The sequence below is a fragment of the Hypomesus transpacificus genome, chromosome 22 (assembly GCF_021917145.1).
Source record: "Hypomesus transpacificus isolate Combined female chromosome 22, fHypTra1, whole genome shotgun sequence".
In the NCBI taxonomy this organism is placed as follows: domain Eukaryota; kingdom Metazoa; phylum Chordata; class Actinopteri; order Osmeriformes; family Osmeridae; genus Hypomesus; species Hypomesus transpacificus.
Genome location: NC_061081.1, coordinates 12386467 through 12401478, shown reverse-complemented (window position 1 = coordinate 12401478; position 15012 = coordinate 12386467).

Genomic DNA, 15012 nt, shown 5'->3' with positions numbered 1-15012 from the left:
GTCCCCGGCCCCCCCCGAGACATGATCGAAGCTCTCCCGGAGGTGGGAGTTGAAGCTCCTTCTGACAGAGGGTTCCGCCAGACGTTCCCAGCAGACCCTCACATTACGTTTGGGCCTGCCAGGCCTGACCGGCGTCCTCCCCCACCATCGAAGCCAACTCACCACCAGGTGGTGATCAGTTGACAGCTCCGCCCCTCTCCTCACCCGAGTGTCCAAGACATGCGGCCCCAAGTCCGATGACACGACTACAAAGTCGATCATCGAACTGAGACCTCGGGTGTCCTGGTGCCAGGTGCACATATGGACACCCTTATGCTTGAACATGGTGTTCGTTATGGACAAACCGTGTCTAGCACAGAAGTCCAACAACAAAACACCACTCGGGTTCAGATCGGGGGGGCCGTTCCTCCCAATCACGCCCCTCCAGGTCTCACTGTCATTGCCCACATGAGCATTGAAGTCCCCCAGGAGGACGAGGGAATCCCCAGGAGGAGCGCTTTCCAGCACCCCCCCCAGAGACTCCAAAAAGGGTGGGTACTCTGAGCTGCCGTTTGGTGCATAAGCACAAACGACAGTGAGGACCCGTCCCCCCACCCGAAGGCGGAGGGAGGCTACCCTCTCGTCCACCGGGGTGAACTCCAATGTACAGGCGCCGAACCGAGGGGAAACCAGTATTCCCACCCCAGCTCGACGCCTCTCACCAAGGGCAACTCCAGAGTGGAAGAGAGTCCAGCCCCTCTCATGAGACTGGTTCCGGAGCCCACGCTGTGCGTCGAGGCGAGGCCGACTATATCTAGCCGGAAACTCTCTACCTCGTGCACCAGCTCAGGCTCCTTTCCCGCCAGCGAGGTGACGTTCCATGTCCCTAAAGCTAGCTTTTGCAGCCGAGGATCGGACCGCCAAGGCCCCCGCCTTCGGCCGCCGCCCGTCTCACACTGCACCCGACCCCCATGACCCCTCCTGCGGATGGTGAGCCCACTGGAAGAGGGTCCCACGTTGTCTCTTCGGGCTGTGCCCGACCGGGCCCCATGGGAAAAGGCCCGGCCACCAGGCGCTCGCCATCGAGCCCCACCCCCGGGCCTGGCTCCAGGAGGGGGCCCCGGTGACCCGCTTCCGGGCAGGGGCAACTGAGAACCATTGTTGTATTTCTTCATGGTTGGTTTTTTGAGCCACGCTTTGTCTGGTCTTTCACCTGGAACCTGTTTGCCTTGGGTGACCCTACCAGGGGCATGAAGCCCCCGACAACATAGCTTCCAGGATCACTAGGACACGCAAACCCCTCCACCGCGGTAAGGTGGTGACTCAAGGAGGGGAATTCACAGTATACGAGTAAATAAAACCAAACATTTATCTAGAACTAGTGTGAGAACCTACACAACTCTTAAGTGCCTTAACCATTTGGCCAAGTGGACATCCTTGCAGTCTGGTTTGTTTTGGGCATACTATGGTACTTTTGTACTAAGGAGCCATGTTGAGACAGGGGAGTTTCCCAGTCCTGTGGAGGTAAAGGAAGGGTTGGACAAACCCACCCACTATAGAAAGAGACAAAGATATGTTGATGGCAACATAGAACTGTTCCGGCCTCAAAACATACATGAGACATACAGTCACAGTAAATGGAAGGTACGTCACCAGCATGGTAACAAGGATGAGTAAGATGATCTTAAAAGCTCTCCTCTTAACATCTCTGCCCCTCTCCCTCTCTCCCTCCCCTGGCCCGGGACGTTTCAGAGCCCTGAGGACTGAGAGGCAGCAGAACAGCTGCACTGACACCAGAAGTAGGTTAAACCCTAAGTTTACTAAATAAAATATTTCTTGAGGGGTGGTAAATATAAAAAAAGAAGACATCACAAGAACCAACATCCAGACCAGGCCACAGCAGGCCAGCCTGTACCTCAAGGGTTTGTACCTGAGGAAGACCACAGGGTGGACCACCGCCAGGTAGCACTCCAGACAGGTGCAGACCTGGAACAAGGGACAAGCCCCATATGCAAAGGAATAAAATAATTCCAATATTTGATAAATAACTGCACTTTCAACATATACCGCTAATATTTGGACAATACTCAATACACAGGTCAAAATCTGAGATATGACCATGTTTAGGGTGAAGACCTCAGAGGCCATGGTCCCATCCACTCTATTTGCAATCACCCATAGGACGTAGCAATTGATGGGGAGACCCAGGATGAGGTTGATGATACTGGCAGTCATAGAAGCTAAAATGGATTGAGAATAATCGATCAAGGCATCCATGGTAGAGTTGGTGGAGATGTGTGCTGCTGTGGTGTTCATCTGGTCTCAGAGAAGAGCTGGTCTGATGTTTGATCCAACAACTTGACCAAACAAAAGCTGGTTCTGTGAGGAGTTAGGGATTATTAGATTCAGCCAGTAGAATGTAAACAAATTTTGCTAAATAAAATTGTTTCAGACATACGTACACTCTATTGCAATAGTAGGTGAACACTGGTATACACTCTGGTATATGGTTTTGTCAAGTTTGGTGAGGAAAACTTGTAGTTTGTTGTTGAACTTGTAGTTCCCCGGTTATCAGATTCTCAGATGATCTATTTACTAAACTGATCAGTTTATCAGTAAGCAGCAAAAGACTACAAAAAGTTACAGAAAATACAGTCTACAGTACACTTTTCTCTTCAAAAGCAAACAATACTAAATATGAGAAAACTTTCATTGTATGTATTTTAATAGCTTGTTTTGGGGAGAACAGAATGGCCACAAACCTCTTCTAAAGTCTTGTCTGGTTTTGTCTCTTCTCTTCTTTTCTAATGTCTTCTCCTCTCTTGGTGCAACAGTAATGTTGGCTTGCCTCTCTGTCTTACATCATGTAGCTGGCTCTCTTCTCTGCCCCGGACCTCTCATGCACACCTGTGTGCTCAACGAATTACTTCAAGTTACCTAAGCTTGAGTCTCTGTTGGATGTAAAAGAGGTGGTTCAGACTGACAGGTCATCTAGACTGATGAATGACCGTAACGATCAATAGAACGATCAATGTTAAACGTGTGGTTTCATATGTCGTTGACTGTGTACACCAGTGTACAAGTGCATTCATTCACAGGGTGTTAAAACAACGTTGTTTAGACTAGGCCAGGGGTGTCAAACATACGGCCCGCGGGCCGGAACCGGCCCCCAAGGAGGTTCGATCAGGCCCGCAGGATAATTTGAAAGTGGAAAAAATGCATAAAAGACATGGAATTAATATTTTTAATTCGCTGCAATTCTTTGCACTCTTTCCATCAGAGTAGAAGACAAGCCGCATCACTGAGACAGACTGAAAACAGCAGACGGTATCAATTAATACCTTGGTCTCTACTAGGGATGGGCGAACGATGCCTTGTGAAGCTTTGATGGTTTCTTCCGGATTGTGCCGGCCCAAAGAGCCGAACTATCGGCGCTTTGAAAATGAACAGCGTCATCTAGCAGCCGTTTAAACTGGCTGAATGAGGCGTAGTGGTTGTCTCCGACGGTAGACTACCCTACGTTATTCAATATTTAATTAAGGCTACATGTGTTCATTTTGATCTGATATTAGTGCTCACACATTAAAATGTTGTGATACATCCGTAGGCCTTTAGAATTATGTCATTTTCTCACAGTAAAAGTTAAAGAATATCGTACGAGATCCACTGGACTGGGGCGCGAACTTGGGATCCCAGATTCGCATTAACAATATGTAATCGTACAACGCTTTAACCAACTACACCACCGAAGAGATCATTACTTGTTAAAGCGGTTGGACGGACTTTATACGATATGGTCTTTATATCAATTAAACTAGATAACACAGAAGAAAGACATGATATTTTGGTTATTTATAGCAGAGTATGGTATAATTTTAATGGTCCGGCCCACTTGACATCTCCCTAGGCCGTATGTGGCCCACGATGCGAAATGAGTTTGACACCCCTGGACTAGGCTGTTGGTTGGGTTAACTATTTAGATTTGGGAAGACAAGGAGGCAAGGAAATACGATCTGATGTGTCATCTGTTTTAATTTTGTTGAGATAAAGGAAAAAAAATACATAAATTCAACATTACAACAATACAACCATACAATTATGAAGACAACCAAAAATGAAATATTAAGTAAGAAAAGTGCCTACAATCATTAACTATATGACACAGTGGGCATCTTTGTATTCTGAGAAAAAAAATATATCCTAAGGAGCCATCTTGAGATGGCAGTTTCCCAACCCTGATGCTAGCTGATGGTAAAGGACTGTTGTTCCAGACTCAGAACATTAGATAGAAGTGAAAACATAACAAATGGAAAGTACATCACCAGCATGATTATCAGGAAGAGTAGGATGATCTTAAAGGCCCTCCTCTTAATATCACTGCCCCTCCCTCTCTCTCCCTCCCCCGGCCCAGAACGTTTCAGAGCCCTGAGGACTGAGAGGCAGCAGAACAGCTGCACTGACATGACTAAGTAAAGGCCTAAAAGATCCACACCAGATGTTGCTTTATGCCACATGAAAAATGGTAAATGCATATTGTAAGAATCATCAGCCATACCAGCCCTCCACAGGCCAGTCTGTACCTCAGGGGTTTGTACCTTTGGGAAGGCTGATCACACCTCCATTCTTCTTCTCCCCGCATATGAACAAAAGCTCAAACAGGTCAGACCGGTTGAGAGGTCAGTTCACCTATGGAGTGACGAGTGTGTGGCGACCCTCCAGGACTGCTTTGACACCACTGACTGGCTGATGTTCAGGGACGCAGCAGATGGGGACATTAACGAATACTCAGACACTGTCTCCAGCTACATCCAGCACTGCATTGATGACGTTGTCCCCAAGAAGGTTGTCCGGTCTTTCCCAAATCAGAAGCCCTGGGTTGATGCCGCGGTCCGGGCCAAGCTGAGAGCCCGTACTGTCGCCTTTAATTCTGGGGACCCTGATGAGTACAGGAAGGCCAGATACGACCTTCTGAAGGCCATCAAAGCAGCGAAAAGGGCCTACAGGACCAAGGTGGAGTCCAGCTACCATGGCTCTGACCCCAGGCGCATGTGGAGTGGACTTAAAGCCATTACAGACTACAAAGGGAGAGGCTACAATGAGACCCAGTCTTCTGTCCTACTGCCAGACGAGCTGAACTCCTTCTACGCTCGCTTTGAGAGGGACAGTGAACCCCCTGCAGTGGAGCTACCTGAAGGCCAAGCCAGTGGTGTGCCTACACTAACTGTAGCTGAGGTGAGGTTATGCTTTAAGAAGATCAACCCTCGCAAGGCACCTGGCCCAGACGGCATATCAGGTAGGGCCCTTAGGGGCTGCGCTGACCAGCTGGCAGGGGTCTTCAGTGACATCTTCAACCTCTCCCTTAACCTGTCTGTACTCCCCACCTGCTTCAAGAGGACCACCATCATCCCTGTGCCCAAGAACACCAAGGTCACATGTCTGAATGACTATCGCCCAATAGCACTGACCTCTATCATCATGAAGTGCTTCGAGCGGCTAGTCAAATCATTCATCTGCTCCTCGCTGCCCCCCACACTGGACCCTATGCAGTTTGCATACCGGTCCAATAGGTCTACAGACGATGCCATCGCTCTGACCATGCACACCGCTCTCTCCCACCTGGACAAGGGGAATACATATGTGAGGATGCTGTTCATTGACTACAGCTCTGCATTCAACACCATCATCCCCTCCAGACTGGTCTCCAAGCTTGTGGACCTGGGACTAAGCACCTCCCTCTGCAAGTGGATCTTCCACTTCCTGACGGGGAGGCCACAGGTGGTGAGAATCGTTGACCGCACTTCATCTGTACTAATCACCAACACAGGCACCCCCCAGGGCTGTGTGCTCAGCCCTCTCCTGTTCTCCTTGTTCACCCACGACTGTGCGGCTACGCACAGCTCCAACCTCCTCGTTAAGTTTGCTGACGACACAACCATCGTGGGCCTCATCTCTGACAGTGACGAGTCAGCCTACAGAGAGGAGGTTGACACCCTGACATCATGGTGTCAGGACAACAACCTCTCTGTTAACATCAGCAAGACCAAGGAGATGATTGTGGACTTTAGGAGGCGGCAGGAGGAGGAGCATGCACCCCTATTCATCAATGGATCGGAAGTGGAGAAGGTCAGCTGCTTCAAGTTCCTCGGGGTGAACATCAGCAATGACCTCACCTGGTCTGTTCACACGGACAAGGTGGTCAAAACGGCCCGTAAGCGCCTCTTCTTCCTGAGGAGACTGAAGAAGTTTGGTATGGACTCAGTCATCCTTACTAACTTTTACAGATGCACTATAGAAAGCATTCTGACTGGTTGTATCACAGTGTGGTATGGGAGCTGCACAGACCGGGACCGCAAGGCCCTACGAAGTGTGGTCCGTTCTGCTGAGTTCATCATCGGCAGGAAGCTCCCAGCCCTACAGGACACCTACCACACACGTTGCCTTAGGAAAGCCAGCAGGATTCTAAGAGACTGTTCCCACCCATCCTTCAGTCTCTTTACCCCGTTGCCTTCTGGCAGGCGTTACCGCAGCATCCGGTCGCGCACACGCAGACTGGACAACAGTTTCTACCCAAGGGTCATCAGGCTTCTCAATGGACACTGATATGGACATTTTTACTGCACACTAGTCACTTATACACTGTCACTTTCAGCTACTGGTTGCTCTTTCAGCAACATTGCACTACTGTACCTCGCCACCAGGCTCCTGTTTGGTCATTGACAAAGTCACTGATCTGTAAATTTGCACTACTGCACTGTACTCCATTTAGGTTAGATTAGTTTATAGGGTTGTAACAGGTTTTTTTTTTTTTTTTCTTTTTTTTTTGTTGTGTATTAGGGTTAGTACAGCGTACTATTTATTGTTATCTGTAATTTAGGAAGTTTTAGTGTTAGGGTTAGTATAGTCGTTTATTTATTGCTATCTGTATATTTAGGAAGTTCACTTATCTAAGCTCAGCATAGATGTAAATTTGTTCTGTGTACTTATATGTTATGTTATGCCAAGTGCTTGCGTTGTCTTGTCTTAAGAATTTCAGTGCCCAGTCTAACCTTGTGTTGCTCTGTGCACCTGACAAATAAAAGACTTGAACTACCTGAGGAAGACCACAGGGTGGACCACCGCCAGGTACCGCTCCAGACAGATACAGGCCTGGAAGAGGGGGCGGCCCATGGTTAAAAATACAGAAAAAAAGTGCAGAATGCTTAGAAAAACTAAACGTTCTTGTTTTGTCCATATTATCGTTGCCACACTACATACACAGGACAGGAGCTCATTCACGGTTAGGTTGAGAGTAAAGAACTCGGATGCCAAGGTCCCGCCTGCTCCTCTGAAGATCAACCACAGAACATAGCCATTTGTGGGACATCCCAGGATGAGGTTGATGCTGTTTGAAACCAAGGCAACTGTTAAAGATGTAGCATTTGTACACCCACACATGGTGGAGTTGGTGGACACGTGTTCTTCTGTGGTATTCATCTGATCTTTGAGATGAGCTGGTCTGATATCTGACCCAACCATTTTAGGGCTGGTCTTAACCCAGTCTGTGAGAAAGTTGAGTAGTTTCAACATATAATGTATAAACTGTACAACCAAACAAAGATATAGAAAGGGGTGTGTTTTTTTCCTCTTCTCAGTTCCCTTCTTTGAAACAATTTCCCAGAATTTAAACTTTAAATTTATTAGATAGTTTGCTAAGTTTTTTCAGTAAACAGCATGTGAAAGAATGTTAAGATGAATACGGTTTAAAGATGATGGATCCTACTGTGCCCAGTCACAAACAGAACAGCTTCAGACCTTGTAGCGCAGGAAACACTCCGATGAAGTTGTCACTTCAAAAACAACAGGGAAGTGAGGCTGTTCATTCCATCCCTAACCACTGCTGGACCTGCCTGCTCTTACCCCACCACACTCTACACCTGTAGGATCTGCTACACCTGCCACCCCTCCCCAACAGGCCCCAGCATGGACAGCATTCACACACCTATGCAAAGGAGGACAATAGCTGAGCATCAGTAAAACAACTATGGTGAGGTCCACGTCACTGAACGATAGGAGCAAGTCGTTTATTTGTATATCCTACTGCACTAGTTACTTTTTTGTATTGATATTACACATTATCACATTTTCTCTAAGTTTTTTAAACTTTTTATTAAAAAGACACTCCATGTATGGTTTTCCAAAATAATTGAATGGAAGTCTGGGAAAAGTACGTTCCATCGGCATTGCAGTTGTACAATAACGAAATGTGACATACAATTTCATCAAACATAAAAACAGAACATTGAAATAAAGTGTACAAAAAAACCTTCACATTCAAGTTTGAATTTAGGTTTATAGTCAAATAGTTATCTTAAATTGCATTTCATTATTTAAAATGAATTAGGCTGACTAGGGTTTCCAAAAAAGAAAAAATATTTTGGTGCTTATTTAAAATCTCTGGGGTCTTCAATATCAGCTCTTTAAATGTTACATTTATATTCATGTTCAGTACATTGGTTAGTCTCTCTCAGAGTCTTCCGATACAGGGCAGCCTACCAGCCCTGAGGAGGTTGAGCAGAGGCTGGACTATGCGGGTCAGTATGGGCAGACACAGGCAGGCCATGTAGCCCAAGGAGTTCAACATGGCCATGGTGAATCTCATACTGGAGAAGTAGACCATGGCAGGCAGGTAGTTCAGTAGCATGGACAGCTGAATGGTCAGGATAATCTTAAAGGCTCTTCTCTTAGATGGATGCATACTCTCACTCTCTCCTACCTCCTCTCTGTCTCTCTCCCTGTGTCCACCCTCCCTCCCAGCTACGGGCTGTTTGAGGGTGGAGAGAATGGAGAGAGAGCAGAAGGTCTGGATGGAGAACAGGTTCACCGGGTAGGCTACATAGACATAGTTGGGGAGTCAGGTGGCTAAATGGTGAGGGAATCAGGCTGGTAATCTGAAGGACGCCAGTTTGATTCCCGGCCGAGCCAAATGACGTTGTGTCCTTGGGCAAGGCACTTCACCCCACTTGCCTCGGGGGGAATGTCCCTGTAGTTACTGTAAGTCGCTCTGGATAAGAGCGTCTGCTAAATGACTAAATGTAAATGTAGTTGGGAAAGTTGGGGAAGGTAAGCAGGAGTAGGACACCACTTCCTAGCATACACATCCAGACCAGGGCTGCACAGGGTAGCCTGTACTTCAAGGACTTGTAGAGCAGAGGATATTATGTTGGTATTGAACATGCAAGAAACATCATATTTTCTTTGGGTCTGACTGTTGTACGTCCCCAACGACAACAGAATAATCACAGAATTATTCACTGCCGACCCCCTCCGGTCTCAGCACCTGAGGAAGAGAACAGGGTGGACCACCGCCTCGTAGCTCACCAGACAGATGCAGCACAGCATGCGTTGTTGGTACAGAATCAGAGACGTCATTGTCAGGTGTGCAGCACAAGCAGTGCCGGTCCTTCCTACAGGTGACATGGGCAGCCGCCTAGGGCGGCATGAAGAGGGGGGTGGCAATTTCCCGAGTGCATAAAATGTTCACGTTTTTTCTAACGAGTTTCAAACACCAGCAGAGGGCGCCAACCGCGGCCCGTCATGTGTCTGTGTTATGTCTGGGGGGGGGGGGGGGGTGACATAACTCATCAAAACAACAGGGAAACTTGTAGGGGCAGGAACACGTAGAAAAAGACACACGCGGGGACGTGTCAGGACTACTTGGAAAAAACTAGGGAAAACATGAGGGAGACTTGATCTTGGGCCGCACTGCGTAAACTGTGCTTCTCAGTGTGATCATCAACCACTCTGCAGGGGCCAACAATATGAGTCTGTGGTTAGAAAGATGTAACCTTGGATGTTGGGTACAGACCAGAGCACCAGTAATGGTTTAGGACGTGCTAATGTGTTTTGGTAATGACTGCATAGTCAGCAAACCACTTGGGATTCCCCTTCCTTCCTTCCTTCCTTCCTTCCTTCCTTCCTTCCTTCCTTCCTTCCTCCCTCCCTCCCTCCCTCCCTCCCTCCCTCCCTCCCTCCTCCACCTCTCTTCTTCCCGTGCCCACCCCCTTCCTGTCCTTCTTCCACCCCTCACCCCCCCTCCTATTTCTACAGACCCAGCTCTGTGACAGCTGCACTGTCCCACACCTCCTAAAAAAAACACTATCTAACACACAGGCACACTCATCCAGTAATGTATAGACACAGTCACACACACACACAGAGTATATCCACACATACACACACCCTGCTCAGAGCTGTATGCTGCCTCCTCCGGCACCCTTAACTGGTGTCCTCACACTTCATGTTTACCATCTCAATCAGCAGTCTGTTGAAAGGGGACACCTAGCCTGCCAATGTGAGTTACTGCTGTGGGGCCCCTGGCTGTTCCCCTCAGACTGGGATCCCACTACCCATACCTCCAGGGCTTGCCCCTGGAACATCTGAGGTCCTGGTCAAGGACCAGGCTTCTTATGGGCTACACTGCTGTCATTGATTGATATGGGGAGTACAGTTGCCACATTAGCTTCTCATTGGTGTGAACTGCTATGCAAGCCTCTCATTGGTTTGTATTGCTGCCATGCAAGCCTCTCATTGGTTCGTAGTGCTGTCATGCTTGCGTCTCATTGGTTTGTACTACCTGCAGGTTGCCTCAAAGACTGTAGACCTGTGGGTCAACAGCCACCTCAAAAGCCATTGTACTCCTTCCTCAAGCCTGTACACAGGGTCAGACTTTCCTTAGCTCAACATCTCAAGCTGAGAGAGAGATAGGTACGTTAGGAGAGGACAATGGGAGAACATGGATAGGTGGACAAGAGGTGCGTGTGTATTGCAGGGGCAGGAATGAGAGTGTCACTGAGGATGAGTGGTTTGGGTGAATGCGAGAAGGAGGGGGGGGGGTGAGGGGAGTGGGGGCAAATACCATAGGGAGAGCGAGAGAGCATGACAGAGCGAGCGAGCCAGAATGAGTCAGAGACGGCAGTCGTGGCACTTTAACTTGAACTGTTTGGCAGCACATGGATGGTTTGAGGAATACTCAGAGCAGAAATTTTACCTTTTCAACATTCCCTGAAGAACTCTCCTCAAAAGAAGGACGACCGAAAACATCTACAGCTGCATCTCAGTTATCAAACTTTTCCTGTTGTTGTCATATTTTCTTCAAATTTTTCGGCATATTTTCAGTTACAACTGCCGTTTAGCTCCAACCTTTGTTAGATCCTGTTTCTGGAGTGTTGGATCAGGTCCAGCGTGGAGATGCAGAAGAACCAGAAGAAGAAAGGCGTCCAGACCAACATTCTACAGGGAACCACCAACTGCACCACTGGTGCCAAGAAGAATCAGTGAGTCTGAGTTGGGGTCAAGGGTCAGAATGGGGCATTAGGGGGGGCATTATGGGGACAACTGTAAATACTAGTGTAATAATGAAAGATTTGCGGAAAGCATGTCGAATTGAGTGTGTGTTCGTGTGTGTCCCATCAGTGTGTGTCTTCATACAAAGATGTATAAGGTTTCGATGCCTGTGAATGGTTGGGTGGAGAACTTAACCCCTATTTAACACCTAAATGTAATACATGTCTGGAGTTTGTCGCATGTAATAAATAATATGAATAAAATTGTATTCACATTCACAGTCACCTACAGTACAGTGGTTGACCAGCATGTATTAACTACTGGATCAACTCAAGTTGCACAATTGATTCCGGAGGAGCAATTTTTTAAGTAGATAATGCTCTATAGGGTGGTAAAAGAAAGGGATTCGATCAGGTGATCTAGGATTATCAGGAAGTGAGTGTGCATATGTGGACTGGATGGTTTTATTTGGTGCTGACAACGATGTGTCCAGTGTTGGTTCTCTGGGATCACATTTGTCATCACTGTTTTATTGTAAGTCCAGCAGTGCACCACGTTTCAACGACGATGACTGATGAGGCTCAGTTTAAATCAACAAAGCCTCTCAGCTCCCTGGGCACAGCATCAGCACGCCTGCAGGAGGTCAGGCAGACAGACAGGCTTCTGGATGCCAGTGCGTCACAAGAAACAGACAGACAGACAGACAGACAGACTGACTGACAGACAGACAGACAGACAGACAGACAGACAGACAGACAGACAGACAGACAGACAGACAGACAGACAGACAGACAGACAGACAGACAGACAGACAGGCAGGCAGGCAGGCAGGTAGACAAGACTAGCAGATGGATGAGCAAACTTCTAGCACTGAGGCACAACTAATGTACTACCTGACATTGAATATCATCAGTATTTATGACCTTTGCCCCCTCCTTCCCTCTCTCCCAATTATGGTGACACATAAAGGTTATATAAATGAATGTAGAAGTACATTATAAAACAAACAGGATACATGTAGTGAACACCAGGGTATTGGATACCAACTGCTAAAATTGCATCTCTATTATTGGTTGGTTGGTCTGAGTGGCATTGAGCGTGGGTGAGTGGGGGTAAAAGTGCCATGATTGAAATGAAATGCAGTCAGTCAACCACCCTCATAAGGTCATTCCTACAGCTAATAAACAACATCGTAAAACTGTGGCACGTCAGTGCAGCGTCTGTACATGCGTGTGTGAATGTGTGTGTATTTAAATGTTTGTGCGTGTGTGTGAATGTGTGTGTATTTAAATGTTTGTGCGTGTGTGTGTCCTCAAAGGCCTGGGTCCCAGTTCTGTAGGGGTTCTCTCCTGGTCAGGGAGAAAAAGGGAAGGGGTTTCATTGGCTTCGGGGCGCCACAAATCACGTCAGCTTTTACGATGAGCAGCCACGCCAGTCGTTATTCCCAGGGCCGGTCATGCGAAAGGATCTCGAGTCAGACTGCTCTCTGTCTTCACCTGTTGCATTCTGGTGTGGTCTTAAAAACTGCACCCATCTCTGCCTGTCCTTCTGTCCTAAAAAGCAAATTAAATAATTACTTAGTTTACCTCAATGCTTTGTCAACGTCAATATAATTGAAGTATGTTTTATAAAAGGTCACATTGGAAATATCGTATGTTCAAAATATCAAACATGTTTAATACTTCTGTTAGTTAACAAGACTGTCTGTTCGTTCCAAAATGTGATGAAGCTCCTCAGTGAGATGAAGAACAAGGATTTTTCTAATTTTAGATGGTTGTTGTCATGATCTTTGATCTCATAACCCTTCGGTTTCCTCATTAACACCTGGCAGGACTTGAACTCTCACCTGTCTACAGACACAGGTTAATAGGAAGTCAGTAAGACACACTGTGTGTGTGACTGACTTACTCCCTATGAACTTACGAGGCGCTGTGCTGACACGTTGAACCACAGACACCAGAATAAACTCACATAGGTCATCCATATTAGGACCGATGCACGTCAGCTCTTTAAAACAAGGCTGGATGTCAGGATTGATGTGTGTGTGTGTGTCTGTAACCAAAACTAACAATTTGGACTTTGAAAAATTTCACGGGCTCTTTTGGGTGTGTGGGAATGTATGTGTGTGTCTCGTCTGAAACCCTTGTTGAGTGTTCCAGTAAAGACCTCATAAACCTTGTCAAACACGGACATACTGTGTCACGAGTCAGAGATCAGTAGACCATTAGTCAATCAACTGGCATGGCATACCAAAAGACTAACTTCAATGTTTTGTCTTATCAAATCTTTAAATAAGTAGTGTTATTACATTTAGTCATTTAGCAGACGCTCTTCTCCAGAGAGACTTACAGTAAGTACAGGGACATTCACCCCGAGACAAGTAGGGTGAAGAGGACACAACTTCATTTGGCACGGCTGGGAATCGAACGGGCAACATTTTGATTAATAGCCCGACTCCCTAACCGCTCAGCCATCTGACACCCTCTAAAGTTATTAGAGTTCAGACATCCATAAAAGCCGACAGGTCATGTGTGCACCACGAGGAAAGCTTGCGTAGCAGCAGGGTCAGTGAGCTCCACCTTGTGATTGGTTGACTTGCAGGAAAGCTACTTTCGTCAAATTCATGCTCCCTGTGTGGCTTCTTCTTTCTTTTTTTTTTGGTGAAGCGGACAGTATTTGTCACCTTGTGGTTGGTCCTCAGTGATAAATGTTGCTCTATGATCCCGGCAGTAATTATATCCTGGATCAACACCAGCCCTTTCAACAGTACACTCACACCGTAGACTAGCTGTCAAACTGGGCCTCGTCATCGGGCCTCCGTCTTTGATGCCGTCACGCTTTAGAGAAACCAGTCCGGCTACCGCTACGAGACCCCTGTGAGCAACTGTTACAGGATACCCACAGCCCATGATAATCACAGGATGATGAGGGTTGGCATAGGAACAATGTATCACTTACTCTCCAGCACATACTATATAGACACCTCACTAAGATGGGAGGGTTCTCCTGGGGTCTCCAGGTCTATATCCCACCACCAGGGTGTCCGCCATGGTAGTCTAATGCCAGGTCGGTCCACGTGGATGTGTGTGTACTAGGGCAGGGGAGGGGCTGAGGCTGGGGCTGGGGCTGGGGCTGGGGCTGGGGCTGGGGCTGGGGCTGGGGCTAGGACCAGATCCACAGTTGAGTAACCCGATGATAGCAGACGGGCAGATTTAGAGTGTCGCGTCTGCAGAGCTGGATGAACAGTGATCGCTTGAACATACTGTCGGGGATATTCCTGTAGAGACACATGCTAATCTTATTTATCGTAGTTATAGATTCACAGTGAGTGAGTCGAGTTGCTCTTTCCCACAGTCTTGACAGCAAGCAAATTAAAAATCATAGGTACTGTCTAACCTCCCTACTAAATATAAAACATTTTGACGACATTTTAAAAGTATGCTGGATTGGAAAATATGTGTTCAGATATTCTATAGACACCTTGCATCAACCCAATCTCTCCTGGCTTTGAAGGGAAGTTGCCAGTGTGTATGTGTGTGTACGTGTGTGTCATCTCTGCTGCCTTACAAGGGGTGGATGCCTGCCGAACGGTAACTGACCCACGATCATGAGTAGGTTAGGCGGCACCGTTCGACTTGTCATCACATACTCCTCCGGCACACACAGTCTTGGCGTCCATCTTATGATATCCTGGTATTTATAGTGAAGTGT